We start from the raw sequence: 15281 nt of genomic DNA, 5'->3' as shown, positions 1-15281 counted from the left end.
TCAAAGTGAGATGCGAGTAGGAAGCTGCTTCTAACATCCGGCCACAGTGCTTTTCCCGGAGGTGAACGGGAAATCAGTAGGAGCTTTGATACTTGATCTACTTTCTTCAGAAGTACTGTTTCAAGCGGTTATATGCTTTGCTCAACAGGCTTCCATGTTGCATTCCTTCGGTTCTATCCTAGGGAAAGCGCTGACGCAGCATAGGACGCACCGTGCTATCATACCCATGATCAGCCGAGTAGTTGAAATAGTTGAAGCGCTGTTCGACAATTTTTGATGGTCTCGAACAGTTGTCTCTTCTAAGGATCTCGGCCTCTTTGGGTGCTTGGGCAGCTGGGCGTCACCCAGCGAGGATATCTCCCTCGAGTCTAGCAATAACTTCAGGTGCTGTAACAAACATATATACACGAGTGGCATGGAATTGCCTTGCTTATGTCTGTGTCTCATTCAAAGAGAGCGTTTGACGTTCGTTGTTATTTAATACCCTGCTGAACTCCACGTAAGCCTGCGCTTCCTCGACCTGGCCGTAGAACGAACAACTCGGACTGTTGATTCATGAAGGACAGCGGACGTGAGATATGTCAGTGATTGTAAAATGATTAGACATTCATTGCATTACCAGCGCTTGTCAATAACGAAAACGATCTCTCAATACTACGTCATGATCTTGCAGTGCCGCTGTTCAATATACTGTCAGCGCAGACTCAGAGGTTCAGGACCAATGCATACTGCTGAGGGCCGGTACTGTTTGTAGTGAAGGGGGTGCACCAGGACTAAGGACCATGGTATCAGATGCGGCTATAACTCAAGATATCTACAAAATTTCTGGGATGTAGCCTATCAGCCTCTGCGAGAAAACACATGGCCATTCATGTATAGTCAAGGGGTTTGCAAGCACCAACCCACGATTAGGCGGCTCTTACCGGCGGCATCAAACGGATGGCTTGAAATGAATGAAAGTAACAAGCCTTGTATCTACAACAACTCTGCAGTCACCTTCACATCGTCACGCGCCATACGACGACACCAGAGCGAATATCACGGGAGACTATGAATGAGGCACCGTACTGAGCGCAGAAACACTTTCAACTTCATTGATCCAGGTTTTGTTACCGTGTTTGGTTCATGGAGTGAGCTGAGCCAGCGGCCGTATAGGTTTACATTGTCTCCTTTATCTCATCACGTTTACTTGGTTATAGAAGTGAGTCGGACCGAGGGCTGTATGGTTCTAAACCTCTCTTACCACAACATGTCATTCATACGCCCGCTCTTGACATTGTAACGGTCGTCCACCAAGTCAGTGCCGCTGGACGCTGGACGACGCTGTCCTAGACACATCATCTCAAGCACCTAATCATTAGCAAACCTAGACCCTCTAATTCCTGTTTTGTGCTATTGCCTGAATGCCTCCCCGGCCCTGCCGCGAGTTCCGGGTATGCTTCAGCGACCCACGTAGCCTCGTGAACCAAGGCTGAGCGCAACTTCTTGGACATTAGTCACAGCCTAAAGGAACACTTAAGATGTTTATGTGTATTGATATAATAACGTACTTGCTGGGACGGGCCTAGGGGGCAGGTAGCAAGCGACCCTTCGAGTTCAAACTCTCCATATGATAGGACTCGGCCAGGCACAAGACTCCCGGCAGCATCATCAGACGTGACCAGAAGCACATCTCAATTTGTGTATGTATCTATAAGTAGACTGAGGTGTCATTTCTAAGTCTATTGTTGTGTAGAAATGAGCTGCTAGAGCCTCAGCATCGACATCAAACAGTGTCCTCGTCATCTTACCCATTCGAACACCACATAAGGCCAACGCAACAGTTCACGAACCACTGCCTCAAAGTCTTCTACGATATCCAAGGAAACATCATAATCACCATCACTCATGATGTCCCGTCCCCATCCCGTCCCGCGTGACCCAACTCGCCCGTCCCCATCACCACCACGCCAAAGCCCACACCACGGCAGAGAACCCACAACTCCCCACGGGATGCCTCCGCCAAAGATCCGCAACCCGCGGCGGGAACGTCAACATCCATCGCAATGGATACCGGCCGGTTGGCCCAATGGCAAGGCGTCTGACTACGATTCGATTCGAATCTGATATCAGGAGATTCTGGGTTCGACCCCCAGGCTGGTCAAATCTTTTTTGTTTCGTGCGCATACTTCACTGAATGGCAAAAAAATACATCACGTCCGAATTCTAGAACATTCACATCATTCATCACATTTGCCTTTCCTCTTTACCGACTTTTGCGAACAGCGTGTCTTCTCCTGACGCTGAACTGCAGAATTTTCACCAGGGCAGCCAGCAGACTGGGTCCCACGACGGACGCGCTTCGCGCCGCGGCAGTCGGGGAACTATCCGGGGGATGCACGAAGATTTTCGACGTGGCCGGCCACGATGTCTGCCCAGGGAGGAGACAAGCGGTGTGTAGGACCGTGACCTTGGACGAAGAACGGACAAGACGATGATTTTTTCCCCCTGTCTTCCACCCCTTCCCTGGGCTTGGCTTGCGGTGTTCAGTGATGACTCTTCTTGTCGGGCATCATCGACGTCAAACCACAAGCAGGGGTGACAGACTACAGGAACAGCTGTCACGATATCTGGCGCTGGACACGTCACTTGGGGATGGCCACCCGCAGGATTCCTGCCTACGAGAAAAAACGCCATCAAGCAGCCCAAAGCTGTAATTTTTTCTTTTCGTTTTATGAATTTCTGTTTACCGCAGCTACCGCTTTGCTCTTTCGTTAGCATAGCAAACTTGATGTGTGAGTGATGTGTAAGAAAGCTCCGTCACGCAAACACCGTCCCTCGTCCGTCAACCGTCCGTCCATCAAACGTTGTGAATTTCATGCGGATGCAACGCATAGGCAACCCCCCCGCCATACGCTCAACCACCTCCCTTTCCAACAACGACGACGATCACTGCGCGGTCGTCGGGACATCTCTGTCTCGCGAGGGCGAGACATTCCAATAAGCCCAGTTTTTTTCCTAACAAAAAAAATCCAAACCCACAAAACACGGTCGGCTATGCAAAGACAAGCCTCAACAACCGAGAAGAAGCACCACAATATCTCGCATTCCAGAACCCCCAAGCTGCCCATGAAGAACCTTGTCCCAGTGGCAACGTGCATAGAAAGGGGGCGATTTGTCTGCGGCCCCCGAAGGAGCAACAACCTCGAAGAGGAGGCTCCAGGAGCGGCAGCAAGCAATCGCAACGACTGCTCGAGATTCGTCAATGTGAATGAGCCCCAAATGCCCACATTCTACGTTAATGCTTGAAGGCTACGCACTGCGGCCGGCCTTTACGGGGTCAGATCTGCCCCAGCGGCGACTCTAGAACACGGGGACAGATAGTCATCCACAAGTTTGCTTAGTAGTCGCTCTAACTCCCATCTCTTCCGGCCTCCTAATGGGGTACACGAAGCATCGTGGCGAAGGGCAGTTGACAGCAGACGTATCATGAGTGCCAACTGCAACCCGAACGGAGACAGAGATCACCGATACGCGCTTTGCTCGCGCTCGCGCCTAGCATGTTGTTTCCGTGCCTCCACCCCCGATTTAGAAACAGTCGCCTGGAAGAGCCGGACAACCATCTCCTACAGGCTATCCATACATTCTTTTACGAACTCTTGCTTGCCATCTATGCTACCACGGCTGGCATACGGGGGACGCGTCCTCCCTCTCTGCGACAGGATAGGGGTCTGCACATGTTTCGGCTAGAACAATCCATAGTCTTTTCGACCCCTTCTGCGTTCCGCGCAACCGCCGCCGCCTATTCACAACAGAACGTGCAAACCCAGTTGCCAGTTGCCAGTAGTTGGCCAGGTCACCGCGTATGTACTCGGTCGCCATCGGAGTGCAGCCGAGACAAGTCGTGCCACCATTTACCCGATTGTGCCGTCTACGAATAGCAACTGCTGCAGCCGTGGCATTTTGCTATGGAATTCCCAATTCGTAAAACCGCTAGCTGTCACGAGGCTCTTGCTATACGACGAGGGTGGGAGATTATGCCGATCAGAGATCAATTCTCCGGGCACTGTGGCCGCGACTCGAGTCACCCAGACAAGAAACCCCTAAGCCAACTGACTACTGCCTATGGCAGGCAATCTCGTGTGGGCGGGCATTGCGAATTGCGACCGTGGCTCATCTCCCAAAGACATTGCCTGTTGCTATTGCTAGAACAAATGTCGGTAGGCATTTCCGAGCGAGTAGCCAAGAGCTCTGCACCTGTCGCTTGTTTCTCCAAAGTCTGAAGTTGCACGCGCATTGACGCATGGCGCAAGTGAAGACATCATCAACATAATGCTGGTTATGGGGCCGTATCGTCGCATCGATATCAGTTGTCAAAAGTCCTTTGGCAAAAAAAAAAAAAAAACCCTCAACCGTGTCGTTTTGACGCAACTCAACCTCAGGTAATTCGCAACGTCCCAGCAAGACCGTTGCCATTTGTCACGAAACAAACCGGCTTGGTACTGGCAGGTACGGCGGAGTCTATCCGACAGTCTGCCTGCGCCAACGGGGACTGAGTCGGGGGAACAGTCCCCTATGACGCAATTGTCTTTTAAAGATAATTACTGAATACCCTCATCTCGTGTAACGTCAAGGTCCGCAATCCATCATCCCTTCCGCGTCCACGGGGGAGGACCCACCCGGAAGCGTACCGCGTGGTTGAAAAAGATTGTGATACACGGCCGTGGGACCCGGGGGTTGGTTGAGGCTCGTCGCGACAACGACAACAACATGCACCATTGCACGTACGCGCGCGCGCGGGGCCGGTATCGTGGTATCTCTCTGCACCGCACCGCACCGCACCGCACACACGGTATTCGTACCGCGGTCACGTCGTGCTGGGCGAGATGAACTTGGCAGAAGTTCCATGATCGGCATCCGGCCGAGATGTCATGTCGAAGCATGTTGAATCAGTCGGCCCTTTCGACTGTCGTCATAGCTGGGCTTGACTGAATCGTAAACTCTCTCCGAGCTGGACATCCCGGACGTGAGGCGACCTTCAAACCGCGGACGGAAGGGGTTTCCTGCCACTCAATTGACATTGCAGGAACGTTATCGTCAAACGTTCAAACGGCTCTACCTTGCCTGCCGGAGATGAGGGAACGCATGGCTCACCTTGGCCAGCGTGGTGGGAGATTCCCAGACGACGTGAACAGTACGAGGCTTACACCAAGCATAGGGTGACGGGGGCCACGGCACGGCATGGCATGGCATGGCATGGCATGGCAATCTGAACCGTTATTTCTTCAGCCATTGCAGCCGCAAATGAAACAAGCAAGGCTGGAGCTGGAGATGGCCCGAACAACACATCAGACGAGCCGTGTTCCTGGACCAGCTTGACCCGACGCTTCTCGCGCCAGGTGCTGTTAAAAAAAATTACCACGAAGAAAAAAGATACCAGCCCCCCAACCACCCCACTCTGAGCCGGCAGACGCCTTGCTCTTCGAGGGACGGTGGTGGTTGCAGTCCTGCGCGGCGCTGCAACTGCACTGCAGTGCTGTCCCGTGCCGATGCAGCTCAGTGAGCGCCTAAGTGGTTGTGGTATTGTGTATTTCAAAAGGTAGTAGTCATTGCCCACAAATGATGTATCGTCCGCATCGTCTGCATCGTCTTCTTGCTGGCATCAGGTATCTGGTAAGGCAGCCCTACATGGAGTTTTGCTGCTTAACACCGAGTTTTATTGCGGCGGCGGTAGCAACTTCACCAGTCAGCATCAACAACTGTAGCACCACACCACTCGACCACGATGTTTCCCGTTGTCTCCGTACCCGCAATCTGTAGCGCGTGTGTGCGCCGCCGCACTGCTCTGCTGGTGGTACTGGTGCTGCTCTGCTGGTGCTGAGTGTACGTAACGAATTTTCCAGAAGCAAATCGCCTCAACCTCGGAGCGACGGTTTGGCATGGGTTCGCATACCGCTCCCACGTGGATGATCGTGGGTCTGCTGTTCCAAGTGGAGTTTTCATGCGCCCTCGTCCATGGTCCGTCGTGTCACCAAAGGCACCTCGAGGTGGTATCTGTTAGCGTCAGGTAGACAATTGAAGGGGCCCACGGCGTCTTTCTCGGAAGCAGTTGACGAACTTTTGACAAGTCTGTCACTCTTGCGTTAGGGTCTGTTGAACAATCGGTCTCCATGCAAACGCCGCATGTATGTATGTACTTATACAAAAAGCAGGTAGCGCGTGGTGGTTGTTGCTGCTCCCCCTTGCCGGCTGGAAGAGGGAATAAAAAAAATCCAAAATCCAAGCCAAAAAACCAAACCAGCTGGTCTGCGGCACCCTTGCAATCTCGGGGATAATTCGACTTGTCGACTCAGTGGCCTGCCAGCCTATCGTGCTAACGTAGCCGTGCAGCATCTTGCAGGCAGGACCCTGACATAATCCAAGTCTACCACAGGGTTCGGCCGTCTAGTCGACCTATCAAGGACGGGTGAGGGGTATGTCCAACAGGAGAAACTCCTCCCATCGTGTCAAAGCCTGACTAGCTGCCATCCGGCCGGCACTTTCTGTGTACGTACTTCCGCACAGCGGAACTCGAGGGACATGGGGCCTTACCGCTTCCGAAGCCGCCCTTCGGATACGAGCGAGTCAGAATCAGATAGTGTCGTGTAGTTCCGCGACGGGAGCTGAAGCCCAGAGTCGCTGCTGGCCAAACCGCCTAATTTAACTGACAGATGAGAAACGTAACGGCATCCTAACAAAAGTGCGCGAGAATGTGAAGCCTTTGCTGAGATCGTGTTGACGTAGTTGCTCTTCATGACTCGCGCGCCAACGACCCCATGTTCGTTATACGGTCATCGGCATCCTGAGCACGACGACGCGCTCTCTTGTTCCGACTCCCCCAAGACCAGCCTCCTCCCACCCTCCCAAGTGGCGGTCAATGGTCAGTCTAAGTACAGCCGGGGGAGCAAACTTGAAGAGGGGTTCGGTTTGGTGCGGAAACCGCCAGATAATACTGCCGCCGCGACAGATGGTCGCATCAAGCTCGTGCTGCTGCAGGGTAGAGTTTTCAGCTCAAGCGTGCCATCTCAACGCAAGGTCCGCCGAGGTGCCTCAGTGGCCAATGGTGGAGTCTTCAGGGGGAACCGCAAAACAGCCTCAACACTGCTGAAGCCACGCGGGAGAGGAGACCAGTAGAAAGCAGCTCCACCGAGACCGCGCTTGTTGTTGGAGTAGAGGGTCCATGATGTGAAGAAGCTTCAGATCCATCCCGCCGCTGTTGAATCTCCAAATCTCCAAGACAGCCTCCTCCGGGAACACCAACGCGACCGACTAGGTTGCCAGAACCACATGCCCCGCAAAGAAGGCTGGACGACCGTTGCAGCATCCCATCCACAACCAAACCAAACCCATCCGATAGATGGCTAAAGGCGGAGAATTATCAAAAGTAGCTTTATCGACGGTTTGGAGAACTGAACATCGTCGGCCGCGAGCGTGCATCGAATGCTATGGTTTCATGCTCAAGAGCTCTTCTGTATCAGGAGCGCAGCACAACCTGCGCTGATTTGGACATAAGGGCGCATGCACTTGCCATTGCTGGAAGGACGCCTTGGCAAGCAGGATTTTTTTTCCCTCCTTCGCTTTCTCTGACACGACAGAATACTGCTGATGAATAAACGATGATGAATCGATCAAAGGGACGGAACCTCCATCAGACCGAGAGGCCCTGACGCGAATCCCTGCCGAGATCGCCAGCCACAACTCAGCATCGGATTTCCTCACCTAGCACTCCGACTGCTAGTTCAGGGATCTGCTGCCAGGAGGTGCTGTCCGGCTCGTTCTCGTTCGTGGTTGATACCAGCACTTATCAGCTGATAGTACGCAATTTGTCCATCCCAATGTACTTGCAACATGGCCCAAGTCATTGCTGAAGTCGTCGTCGTCGTCTGTTCTCGCTCGCTTTAGCCGCTTTTGCTGCTGCCCCCCCTCCCCGGCTCTTCGTCTAGTCGGCGAGCATATTGTAGCTTTTCGTTGGGGCGCTTTCCCAGCCAGCTAGCCAGCCGCATGGGACTCGTCGAACCGTGGCTTCGTCACACAAGATTAGCGGACATGAGTTCCCAATTTGACTGGACTAAGCCGTGACTAGTTCCATTTGTCATTTCTCTCGGCCGATTGTAGGAGGGCGTTAAGCTTTGGACGCCAGCCGCTGGCAGACGGGAAAAGGTTCCCATCGGAGCTTCGTGCGAATCCGCCGACGATCACGGACGTGAGCCTCGCACAGGGCTGCTACCGAGTCTCGCGCAGGCCACGCGCAAGCTGTCCCAAAACAACAGACGCGATGCGGTGCCGTCGGACGGAAGCCGCTTGGCGGCGTTTGTTACTGTCGGATATCTCTCCGCTCCAACACAACACCCCCTCCCCAGCACTTTCTTATGAATACTGTGCGCGCTCTCATCGCGCCTGGAGTGAACCTTGATGCCGGACCCAGGACAGAAGCACTTGGTACTGAAGTATTCCATGTCAAACTTGTCTCTGTCGTCGGGCAAAGTTCGGACAAAAGAAGTTTTGCACCCTCCCATGACCCATGATGCAAGCGTGGCGTGAGTATTCGTCACTTGGAATTGGCTCGCATCAGAGTTTGTAAACACAGAAGCTCATTGCCACCGTCTGATGTCAAGGCGTCGACAGTGTGATTTTGACGATGAAATCTCGAGATATGGCCAAAGCTCCCGGATCCTGTGCTTCTAGAAAATAATAATGGGGAATAGAAATACCGGCAAGAAGGGTTGAATGGGGCCGTGGACCCTCTTCACCACGCACGAGCGTCATCGTCCCACGACTCTCGAGCTGTCCAGTGCGTCCCACGGCGTCTCTGGCGTCCCTCGGGTTCAGAGAAATGCGGCCAGCGACGCCACCCGGCCAAAAGGGGGGGGGGGGGGGCTGCTGCTGTCAAGCACTACGAATAGGAGCGCGCTATGCCGAAGACCCGGGTATGCCACACACACCCACGGGAATGTCGCTTCTTTGCACGCTGCAACCTCACCACCAAAAACGGTCACCAGCTCAGCGCGGCCGTTCTCAGGTGAAGGTCGTTGGTAACTCCCTTGAACCATGCGGGGGGTTAGGCCATCGCCAATGGCACCTGAGAGAGAGCACTGTGAGAAGCCAAGCGTGCGGTCGTTCGTTGCTCGCGTCCATGATCCCGTGGTATTGTCCTGATGTAAACACCCTGGTATCCTGGCAAGGGATCTGGGAAGTCGGAGCTGCAATGCAGGTTAAGAGTTGGTCCTGCAATTGTTTGGATTCCCCTCATCCCTGTTGTGCATCGTGGTCAAAGTGGCTGGGGCAGCATGCGTGCGTGGTGCGGTAGAAACGCACAGTACGCAAGGTACGGGTGCAGCGACCGGTTTGCATAGCAGAAGGAAAAATAGAAGACGACGGCTCTCAGGGGTAAAAAAGCATTTTTCCGCCCGAGGCGACCGGAATCGAGTCAGACTGCCAAATGCCAGCGTTCCCCGACAAGCGCTCGGGAAGAAAGAAGAAAGCCTTTGGAGGACGAACTGCAGGCGCGCCAGTCCGCGACAGCTTTCTGATATCTCCAATATATTCGTGATCAAAGTAGTTCGTGGTCATGGCTGCGATGGGTCCAGCGAGATCGATCTCTGTGCCCCATTCTCCGTCACCCATCTCAGATGGTCCCGTCCCGTTGCGAACGAAAAAGAAGTGCGACGGCTGACCCCATTGGATGGCGGGCGCGGGTAGAGATGGGTCGCGAGGCTCTGTGGCTCTTTTTGGGGGCAACCTCCAAAGAAACGTCCATGCCTCCTCAATTAGCCACTTGCTGGATATAATAACCGACAGGCGACACAATTGCAGAACGCGCTCTTGTTTCACAGACCGTTTCCCCGTGGCGGGATCTGAGCAAACCCCGGCCTTACAACCTCGGCCCTGGGTGTTGCTGCTGCTGGCATGGCGAATTTGGCAGCTGGGCAGCATAGAAAACGGTCGGACATACGCGACCGTAGACGACGGTGAAGCGGTGACTCGGGCAAAGTCCGATCTTCTTTGCGCAGAAAAGGGTGTTTTGGGGCCGTTTCGCTTGACTCGTGGATCCTGCACAACATCCCTCAACTCCCGTCATGGAGCAAAAATTCCCTGTCTTCGAGGCGCGCACAGTATGCAGTGGTGCGGCTTGTAGTCGGTACGTAGCGTTGTGTGCCCTTTTCGTAGGCCATCCCAGGCTGATTGGAGGTTCAAATTGCAAAGCTGCTCAATGTGCGCGATATTTCATCCAGTGCTATCCGTACCGCCATGCCAAGTACGGCATGGAACCGTGGTGTCTATCTTGGCCCCTAATCATAGGCGTGCCAAGGGCAATGGCTACTAGACCTTGATGTGAGTGTCTTCTGATCAGCAAAAAGTCGTGTCGACGGCCGTTCCAATCTTGCCTATCGTGCGCGCTATCTGGCCCGTCATCCCTGGCGCCTGAACACTCGACCGGAAAACCAGCGCTGACGCGTGTGGTAGCAAGGTTTGCCCAGCCTCCTAGCCTCGGAGCCGTCGAATCATCCGGGACTAACATGTTCTGGAGAATTTCTGGACTTGAGCATCCGCGTCGACGAGGGGTAGCCTTGTTTCTGGCAGTATGGTTGTCAATGTCAGCGGACTATCGTATAATCGCCATCATGAATGGCATGATAGCTCGAAACAGCAGTTTTGGACGCCGAGGTGACGATAACTCGGCGCAGTCGCCAGCCAGTGTGACCCGACACAGACACGCGCCGGAACCGTCCCATCATGTGACCCGACGAGAAACATTTGATGGTCATGCCGAATCAACTCTGATTTGTTATGATTAGGAGAACAAACCAAGACAGGGGCCGTCAATACCCTTGACCAACTGAGATTCTCTCTTGACGGATGGGTTGGCTGGGGACGAATCGACCAAGCGCTACAGAGTACACACTGTCTGTTTGATTGGAACGCTTCGGGCAAAGACTCCGAACATTGCCGGTGGTCTCGAGTTCCCAACACGAGATGGAAAGAGACATTGGTTCAAGCGTTGGGCGACATACGTCAAAGTGAGGAAATAGTGAAGTCTCAAGGACTCCTGGAGGGTAGTAATTGCGCATATGGTGAATTGCCGCGGCGAATCACTTTCGTCGCACGCTGCCTCGTCTTGGCCTGAGAAGAAGCCGTCTGGGTCTATTGATGGACGGCGCGCGGCGATTTGGTAACCTGCCTGGACATCTGCACGGTGAGTGAATCTTGCTGCATCTTCTTGTTGGGTGGCAGGAGGTTCATCCGGGATGGCTTGGCACTTGGGAAAGACTTGGAGACGTCCACGTCGGTACTCGGCCCCGAAGTACCCGCTTGCCGCTGCGAAGAGCTGACTTCCAATTTTGCGCGAACGGCGTGATGCCGGCAGCATTGGACTGTCAAGATTAAGTCGCCCCATGTGGTGGAGCAAGCCGTTCGGAGCATGTCCGCGTCCCGGTGATCGGAAGGAAATGGATACCTCGCGGTCATCTTTTTGTGTGCATGCACAACGACACAGGATGTTCCTCCTTTCGTTCGCGCGCAGGTTGAGGTTAGGGTTGCCGTTGCAGCAGCTGGCGGAATGCCAGATGAGGGATGAGCCGACCATCGCCAGCATGGCACCGCGTACCAGGCATCGTACAGCCGGTCTTGTCAGAGACCGATGATGAAGGGCAATTTCGTGCGCGGTTTTTGACAGTGTCGCCAGCCTTCCATGCAGCCAGATCCCTGGCGGGTGTTTGTTCTGCAGCAGACAGCAGGCGCCAAGAACAGTTCCCGGGCCAGAAAGGAGGAACGAATGCCGCCCATTATCCCACGCCCAGCGCGCATCTGCAACATTGCATCCTTGATGCACCTCGAGGGGCAGGGGCCGATCCTCGTAAGATGCAGCTGGCGGGTACCTCGGATCTCTGAGGCGGCGGCGGCGGTGGGCAGCACAGCAAGGTGCCCTATTCGTACCGTACGTTGCCCTGCCCTACCCTGGTTGCCCTGCCCTGGGCCCTGGTCTCTCCCGCGGTGAACTGTACTTGCGGTGCACTAGCCTGTGTGCTGTTCAGGTAAGGTACCCATACATTGAGCGTGCCGTGGCCGTACAGTAGTAGCCTGCCTGCTGGGAGTTGGAACGCTCAATACCACGTCGATTCGCGTGCGGTGGCCGTGACGCTTGCAGGGTTCGCCATCGTCTCATCATTTTTGGCAGAGCAGGGTCAGAGACGACCTTGCCCGATTAGACGGCCACCCTTGTGTGCTGACCGTTACAGGCAATCCATACTGTGTGCTGTGTGAGCCGCGCGACGAGACTTGGGAACGGCTTGCGTTGTGTGTACTAAGTATTCTTCGAGACGGCCTGACATGGGTGTTCCAGGCCGTCAGAGCTGCCAATTGGCGACAGAGGAAGGCGGGATTTGACGTAAAACCATTGTGTGTCTTCTCGGAAGCATTTTTAGGTGTAGGAGAGGCCGCCAGAGGGCGAGTTGGAGGGATTCGACGGCGTGTATCGTGTATCGTGGGTGTATCAAATGTACCTCTGGAAATACAGGACGGCCCCCAAAGAGGCCGAAGAACGGAGACTAGTGCAAGTCGACCGCCGAGAGACGGAAACAGAGTAGATGTCGATGTCGCGAGGTTGGCTTGGTGAGGGAAAGCGGCACGACATGTATATGTGTAATTGGCCAGGAAAGCGACCAGAATAAGGGTTCATCACATCTGCTGGCGCGTGCTGGCATGCAGGTGGAATCAATCCACTCACGCACGTATCCTCATCCTGAAGAAACGGGAGTTGGGGTTGGGGGTCGGGTTGGTGAGGAGGAGAAGAGGAGCTGAGGGGACTGAGGAGAAAGGGAGGGTCGGGGAGGGGGAACCCTTAGATTCCGCGTAGGTTGGGGGTTAGCGACGCGCGGGATAGGGAGGGGAACAGGGCCAAAGGGACGGGAAGGGCACGCTGCACAGGCGCTGGACATTGGACACCACGCCTGTAGAGCGCCCCGTGAGGGTACACCTGTAGGGCGCGACGGCGCTGCGGCAGCGCAGGTAGCGTGGGGACCTTGGGGAGAAGGGCGGCGGGAAAAGAGCTTGTGTGGATAGGATTTTGACGTCGGACGATGCGAGGGAATCTCATCTCGGGTTTTCCTGGGGCCTCGGAGTTGGAGTTGGGGGGGGGATATATTGGGGCCCCCCTCTGCCTATGCCGAACCGACGTCCCTTCCCTGGGAAACCTACCACAGGCTACAGGCCACCAGACATGGCCATGGTGCTGAGGTAAGGTTTGGGGGTGGGTGCGTTCTACAGAACTAAGGCAAGGACGACAATGTTCGGGGCAAAAGCGCACGAGGAACGACAACCGGGTCTGGAAGAGGAGCTGACTGAAAGAACGGGGACCATGGAAGACATGGAAGGCGTAGAAGCTGTGGAAGACGTGGAAGGGGCCACGCACGAGCTGGGAAGGTGCGACTAAGGAGTCGTCCATGTCCTCGTCCATCAGCCATCAGGTAGGTAGGAAGGCACCGCACTCGCTCGTCCATCGTCGCTCTCGGCAGGCACGAAGGTAGGCGCAGACAGATACCAGATACCTACGTACCTGAGATAGTGCGGACAGACGCAGCAGGAGCACTGTCTTGTCCCATACCCAAGGTGCCATACGATGCGATGCAAACACGATACCTTACGACACAGTGGTGCAGTGCAGAGACGCCGAACATGCTCAACTGGGGTTTCATTTTCGGGAAGGTGTGTGATGCGGAGTTCGTTCCGCCATTGCCTACACTACCTGCCCGCCTACCTACCTGGTGGCCTGTAAAAGGAGGCAGGTGCAAATATCTCAGGCATGGGAGCCAAGGCAAGGCCAAAAAGTCACAGTGCCCTGCCTTGCCTTGCCTTGCCTGCCAGGGAGGGAGGTCACGAAGGAGACAGGCACCTTCCCGTACGCCTCCTTGACATGACGGAAAAGCACTGGTGCAAAAAAAGATTATTTCCTTCCCTTCCCCTCACTTTCCTTATTGCCTCATTAGAGATATGAGGTAACAAGATGCGACCAGGTGAGGGTTTCCCTGGAGAAATTGGCACAATCTTTGATGAGGATCACGCGGGAAGGCATGCGCACGACGAGTACCAGTATGGGATGTGATTGCCCTGAGCAGCAGACACAGTGAGACAGTGACTCGATACCCTGGGGACTCGGCCGATGCGCCGACGGTGAGGTCAGTTGAGAAAACATGCCTGCCTACCTACCTACCTACCGGTAGAAGCCTGTCAAAGAGCCCAGGGTTTGTAGGTAGAGGTATTCAGCGAGCATAACGCAGCGATGGATAAAGGATGGCATGGGCATAGCATAGCCCGTTGATCTAATGCAGACTTTGACGATGACATGCCTGTTTCTCTCACCTCATCTCGCGCTAGACTGCGAATTATTCGTGTAGTCTCTCGCTCCCATCACTCTCTCACATCTCACGCGTCCAGCCCCCAAGGCGCAGTTATCAATCTACGGCAAGGAATTCTTTCTATCTGCCTGCCTACCTACCTAATAGTGCAGTCCGTGTGATTCCGTTTCGCCGTACCCGCAGATTCGGCGCTAAGAGAAGGTGAGGACGATCGGGTGGTTTAGGTTCGCGTCACCGCCCTGTTTGGAGGCAATAGCACCCTGAAGGCGTCGGGTAGCCTGTGCAAATGTTGACAGGCCTGCGTCCCGGCAAAGCGTGAGCCTAACTGCTGGGCGGGCCAGCCATGTACGGATAATGACAAGCCAGGCAAGGGTAGCTCGATTTTGACACTCGCCTGGACGACGACCGAGCCGACAGTTCGCATTACCTCACCATCTTTTTCTTTTCTGGTGCTTCTTTCCTCAGTGCACACCGCCGTCTCCTGAATGACGTCCCCCCTTGACCTTCACCTTCCTGGCCAAAGCTCAAGGGCCTTGTCATCCTCGTCGTCCTGTCTGTCTGCTACGGTACGGTACCGCACCACGGTATCTGATCATACACATTACCTGACCGTACAGTCGCCGCTCACAGTGCTCACCCTGTGTACATAGGACCATCTCCGAGGAAGCAGCAGCAGCAGTGCAAGAGCAGGCCCTGGGCAGGCATCAGGTTGTGGCCATTGGCAGCTGCTTCCCTCGAAATTTTCTCGACTTCCCTGGCAGAGAGCGGCATGGTGAGCCAGGCGGGTACTTGTGCCTTTGTACCCTTCTGGCTTTGCCTGCCAATTTATTCTTCCTTCTTCGTGTTGTGTATTTGAATTTCTCTTCTCCTTGGGACTTTCCTCTGCCTTCCATCTCCTCTCGTCCTTCATTC

This window comes from Colletotrichum fructicola (assembly GCF_000319635.2).
Source record: "Colletotrichum fructicola Nara gc5 chromosome Unknown KSG_Nara_v1_contig02, whole genome shotgun sequence".
Lineage (NCBI taxonomy): Eukaryota > Fungi > Ascomycota > Sordariomycetes > Glomerellales > Glomerellaceae > Colletotrichum > Colletotrichum fructicola.
This window is presented reverse-complemented; position numbering follows the sequence as displayed.